A 5750-nucleotide genomic window follows, 5' to 3' on the forward strand; every position below is an offset into this window, starting at 1 on the left:
AGGCCCCGTGAGATACTAACGAAAATGAGCGTAGTTTGGTGCATATGTGTGCGTGAGCGCGTGTGTTTACTTGAAGGAGCCGAGTTTTGTGGCTTCAGTAACAACATAGGCCGCGCATTATCTACTTTTTTTTACTTCATCTATGACTGCACAATGATAAAAATGGTACAATAAATATTTAACGGACATTAAATGATGAATATCAGGCTTTTGTCGATAACTTACATTACATAACGGGGCATAAAATTTGTAGCTCAAAAAGTAGCCTCTACCAAAGATTTTTAAGTGGAAACTTAGTCAGTTTACGTCTTATAATTGATTTATAGAATCGAATACTATACATTAACCTTTTGAACGCCAAAGTCATCTATACTTGACAAGGGCTTGTGAGCCCTGTGCGCCAACGACGTCTATAGACGACAAAAAACCAGGACCACAAAAATAATAAATAAAATTATTAAAAATTCATTAAATAAAATTATTAAATATTTCTTTATTTTAATTCAACATTTCTGAAAAAAGAATATTCCAGCAACATTTGAGTATAAATAATTGTATTTGCTCGCAGACGAGAAAAAACCGACTTCAATTCCATCGACAAGTAATACAACGTAGATCGACGAAAAAGTAGTCACGTAACTACGCGTTATCAAAGATTACTTAAAAAGTAGTTATCAGATATCGATAAAATTGAAATGTGACCACATGATAAACATCAGTTTTCGATTAAATTAAAAATTATCAAAATCAGTACACTCAGTAAAAAGTTATGCGGATTTTCGAGAGTTTCCCTCGATTTCTCTGGGATCCCATCATCAAATCCTGGTTTCCTCACCCTGGTACCTTCCTATCATGGTACCAAACTAGGGATATCTCCTTTCCAACAAAAAAGAATTATCAAAATCGGTACATCCAGTAAAAAGTTATGTGGTATAATACAACGTAGGTCGACGAAAAAAGCGTCAAGTGAAAAACGCATTATTAGATATAACTCGAAAAGTAGTTGTTAGATCTCAAATAAATTTAAATGGGAACAAATGACACACACTACCTTTCGATTAAATTTTTTTTGTCGAAATCTGTCCACCCAGTCAAAAGTTCTAAAGTCACATACATAAAAAAATACAGTCGAATTGAGAACCTTCTCCTTTTTTGGAAGTCGGTTAAAAACAAGTCTTTTAGAGCTACACGTACTGAGAAACATTGAAATAAAAACATGCATTCTTATTCCACGTAAATGATATGTCCAGAACACCGAAGTCGTCGGTAGTTGACCGCTAGAGATGTATAAATAAAAAAATATTTACAACATACACACGCGGTCATCTGTTCCTAAAGTAAGCAACTTAATCCTTGTGTTATAGGTAACAGCTACATTTTTTTGATAAACTTACATATAAATAATACATATATAAATAAATATATATTACACCCAGACTCAGGGTTGGAATCGAACCCACAACCCCCGGAGCAGAAAGCAAGGTCACTACAAACTGCGCCAACGGGCTAGTCAAAACGGTATAGATGTTTTTTAAGCTATTCAAAATTCAACTCAAAGGTGTTATATTTTCTATAAATAATTTGATATTTGAATAAAACAAAATGTAAAAAACATAAAACTATCAGCTAACACATAAATAGCAAATGAATAAAAAAATCAAATCAACTAAAATAAATCATATTGCCATAATAAATCTGATATCGCAAATCTGGCGCGTCCCTAGCGTTTCACCATTAGTCCGTTTACTACACGCCGTTGTCAAGCATAGAATACAACGACACTGTGGTGACGTCATAAGCGAATAGTGAGAAAAGTGGTGCAGTGCAACATGATACCTTAGAACATCGTCGCATTTGGGATGGCGTCGATGATTTTAATAATATACAATTACAAATATATATATATATATATATATATATATATATATATATATATATATATATATATATATATATATATTTTTTTTTTTTTTTTCAATTTTTTATCTAAGTTTAAGAGCGAAGATTACGATTTTCTTTCTCATTCTCAAAATCATCTGGCAGCATCAACATCATCTCTAACCCCTATTCTCATAAAAGCTTTTCTTCTGTGCTTAAGTTAGCCTACGCTTGTGTATTGAGCACTTTTACCTACAAAAAAAAAACAATTTAACTATCACGGGTTACATTGGGTCAACAGTCCACTGTGACCCAAACTGAAATGATTCATGAGAGAGAAAAAAATACCAAAATAATACTACCTATACTTCAGAAAAAACTTAATCTACAACGGCTTTATTAAAATAACAAGAGAAAAACATAAAACTATTATTTATATTTCTCAATCACTTAGAGATACAACAAAATTCTAAATCACGTAAAAAAATACTTTTTTACTCACCACTGACCGAAGTGTAACAGCAAATCACACCGTTTTCACAACGCGTCGTTGACTAGCGTGGTTGAGAGGTGTGGATGTGAAGTGGCCATGCGTTTGTTTGTATATAATATGCAATACATATACGGAGTTATAACGAATAATCCACTGTGACCCGTGATCCACTGTTACCCAATCTCTCCTAAGCCTTTTAGTTTTAATTAGTTATTCTTTTGTTTTGCTCGCGTAATTGGAAAACCGTAGGAATAAATAAATATTATTTGCATACACATCAGGGACGGTTCGTGAATTTACCTAGGGCTTTAGTACTCGGGGGCCTAATAATATTATTCAAGTTCTTAATTGTAATTTTGTCAAGAAGACTGTTTTCTGTAGGTATGTAGGTTATCGTATGATAATGGAAAAAAATGGTTGATTGATGCACTATGTCACGTTTGAATACGAATACTTTGTACCTAACGAATGTAGAAATTTACAAATCACACATACAAAATAAAACAAGTTTTATAAAAATGTTATAAAGTACAAATTCTGTTCAAATTAATGTTCAATTAATTAATTAAAATAACTATTAATTAACTCCCTCTGATTCCAATAATGAAAATAGTCCTCTTTCAAACGTTAAGTTTTTGGAGTTTACTCTTTAAGAAATGGTATAATGCCCGGTATACTCGTTAATTAAACATACAGATATTGTGAACCAACTCGAGTCACTAAGACATCTTCTATGTCTTCTACTTGTATAGATAACGTATTTAGTAATATTGAAATTCACAATAAATCTGTTATAACTGTTTTAACTTCCGATCACTCCGATCACGGTCAAAAATTCTCTCTTGATGAGAAAATTAACACAAATTCTCGAAGAATTACATGTAGACCAATAACGGTAAAGAAAACTAATTGTTTTAGGGATATTGTAGCGCAAAAAAATATGTAAAGTAGATATAGAGCACAGGATCCAGATGTAATCTTTATTTCAGTTTTAACATTAATTTTAGATGAATGCTATAACATTTTTAAACTTAAAACTTTCGATATAAATGTAAACTTAAAATTTAGTGAATGGATAAATAAATAATGGATTTAGTGTACGAATAAATCTCTGAAGGTAATATAAATAAGAGTAGAAATAGGTTGTACGAACTGTACAGTATGAAGCAATGGAAGCAGGAGACTAGATTTTTGAATTATGTAAAACAATATTCTAAAACCTTTAAAGCTGTTTGTATGGCTGCTAAATTAAAATATATCAAAGATAAAATTATTAATTCTGATGATAAAATTAAATGCACATGGAATATATTAATAGTATCTGTGGGAAACGTACCAATTGTATCACTTACATAGTATAAAACAAAGTCGCTTTCTCTGTCCCTATGTATGCTTAAATCTTTAAAACTACGCAACGGATTTTGATACGGTTTTTTTTAATAGATAGAGTGATTGAAGAGGAAGGTTTATCATTGATGACCTCGCTCTATACTTAGCTTTAACTTTTAACAATGCTATTAAAGTGGGTTCTTTTCCAGATTTGCTAAAATATAGTAAAGTTTTACCACTTTTTAAAAAAGGAAGTCGAAGTGATCCTAGTAATTATAGGCCCATTTCAATCCTACCATCCTTAAGTAAAACTGTTGAAATAATTATACTAAATCCACTTCTTTTCCATTTTAAAATTAATGGAATTTTTCACAGTGAACAATATGGTTTCACTAAAGGTCGCTCTACGACAGATGCTGGTGTGGCACTTCTCAAACATATATATGACGCTTCGGAGAGATCATAAAATGCTATTGGTGTATTTTGTGACTTATCACAAAGGCATTTGATTGCGTGGACCACGGGATCTTATTAAGTAAACTTGAGTATTACGTCGTTAATGTTAAAGCTCTTAATCTAATTGCTTTATTTTTATCTAATAGAGTTCAACACGTATCAATAAACGGAACGAAGTCTTCTGGATCTGCGCTAAAAATGGGCGTTCCACAATCGATCGGTCGATTCTAGATACGTTTCTTTTTTTAAATATACCTACATAAATGATCTGCCATTTTATGTTAAGTATATTTGTGATATAGTGCTATCTGCAGATGGCACATCTCTTGTATTTAAAGTTGATAGGAAAAAAGTAAATTATGATGACGTGAACACTTCTTTGTCGCGAATTCAAGATTAAACAACTTGGTTATGAACGCCAAAAAAAAAAAAACAAGTGTATTATGTTTTCTTTACCTAACGTTAAGCATCCAAATTATAATTTTATAATAAATAACGACAATGTGAGAAGTTAAGTCTAGAATGGCATCCTGCGTACAACCTTTCCTGAACCCATATTGCGAAGTCGATAAAATATTAAATTTATTGAGGTATTGAATTAGTCTATTATTGATTAATTTTTCCATTACTTTAGAGGCGCTCCACCTGTTAAAACTGAAATCGATCGATGGTTATTTATTTGAGCTTTATCCCCATTTTTATATAGAGGGATAATTATAGATTGTTTTATGAGTAGAGAAAAAATACCTTTAGTAAAACAGAGATTTGCCAGTTTATTAACTATTGTCTTTTGATTTTTTTTTTTAATTGTAGGGATATTATCATGATCAGAGGCACTGTCTGTCTTTAAGTTCATAATGATTGAACTAACTTCTTCTTGATCTGTGTAAAAAATAACAAAAGATGACGATTGTTTGTTATGACGTAAAATTTTGTTTTTAGTTATTATTTCTTTAGCAAAATCAATGTCAAATCAAAAGTGACCTCCTCAAACTTAACCTTGCCTTGATAATGTTATAATATAGTGCGTCCTTCATTATGTTTCCTATGTACACAAATAAATAAAATTGGAGTGTCTGTTTGTAATAGGTATTAAAATAACCGCTTTTTACTAAATGCAATGGATGTATACACGGTACATATACCAAAATATTGGTGGATTAACGATTTTAAGCACCGATCCTTGTTCTCCATGGGGAAAGAGGCCTATGCCCAGCAGTGGGATATTACAGGCTGAAGCGTATACCTCGTTAGTAATTTTTATATTTAATTTTGACTACGTTTAAAGTCCTATTGAAATAATTATTTAAGGAAAACATAACTACTGTTATACATGAACGAAACTTTTAGTATCTTAATCAATACGTAGTAAACTGTATAGCCGAATAAAGTTGTCATTCCCGTTTATCGTATTTTATTTTGTAAGTAATTACGTATTAAACCTTGTATAAAGTTTTAATTAATCTTTTACAATTGTAATGTATTCTTTTCATTAGCATGACCTTTTAATTTTATCGAATGGTGTAAGGTTAATAAAAAAACTTACATATTATGAAATATTTAATTAATCAAATAAGGAAATTTATATTGTATA

The sequence above is a fragment of the Melitaea cinxia genome, chromosome 5 (genome assembly GCF_905220565.1).
Source record: "Melitaea cinxia chromosome 5, ilMelCinx1.1, whole genome shotgun sequence".
NCBI classification, from domain to species: domain Eukaryota; kingdom Metazoa; phylum Arthropoda; class Insecta; order Lepidoptera; family Nymphalidae; genus Melitaea; species Melitaea cinxia.